This window comes from Eimeria tenella, genomic scaffold, assembly GCF_000499545.2.
Source record: "Eimeria tenella Houghton genomic scaffold, Eth_scaff1960, whole genome shotgun sequence".
Taxonomy (NCBI): domain Eukaryota; phylum Apicomplexa; class Conoidasida; order Eucoccidiorida; family Eimeriidae; genus Eimeria; species Eimeria tenella.
In genome coordinates, this window is record NW_013541802.1 from 4273 (window position 1) to 4954 (window position 682).

Consider the following 682-nt stretch of genomic DNA (forward strand, 5'->3'; position numbering starts at 1 on the left):
CTCAAGGGTTTGAAGCTGGAGGGGGGCACCCCTGGCCGTGGGGCCCTAAACCCTTTTTCAGAGTTTCAAATATCTTCGCCACTTTATAAATCTTTTTGGTGCTGCTCTTTTCCCAGCCCAAATGTGGGGCCCCAGAAGGCTTGGGGCCCCCCCCCTGGGCCCCCCTTTTGCTGCTGCGCTGCGGCTGTGGGGCCCCTCCCAGCCCTGGGGGCCCCCTCGTTCCCCAATCCGGGGGCTAGGGGGCCCCCTGGGGGGCCCCCCATCGTCCCGAATCCCAGCTGCTGCTGGCTGCGGGGCCTGGGGGGGCCCCCCTAGCCTGGGGGCCTCTGGGGCCCCCGCTGCAGCGCCGGGCGTCCCCCCGCTTGCTGCTGCGGGGGGCCCCCCTGGAGTTGCTGCTGCAGGCGGCTTCGGGGGTCCCCTGGCGGGGGGCCCCTGGCGGGGGGCTCCGGGGGCCCCGGGGGGCCCCCGGAGAGGGTACTTCAGCCTGCCGGGGGCCCTGAAGTTGAAGGATATTGTGAAGTTGCCGCTGCTGGAAAAGAACTCCAAAGAAAAAATTGCAGAAATTTGGCTAAGTCATTTTCTTTCTTTCCCCGATCGCCACGGGGCTGTCCTCTCCAAGGCCCAGTACGACATTTTAGAACCCAAGTGAGTCTTCCCCTAAAGACGGGGGCCCCCGGGGGCC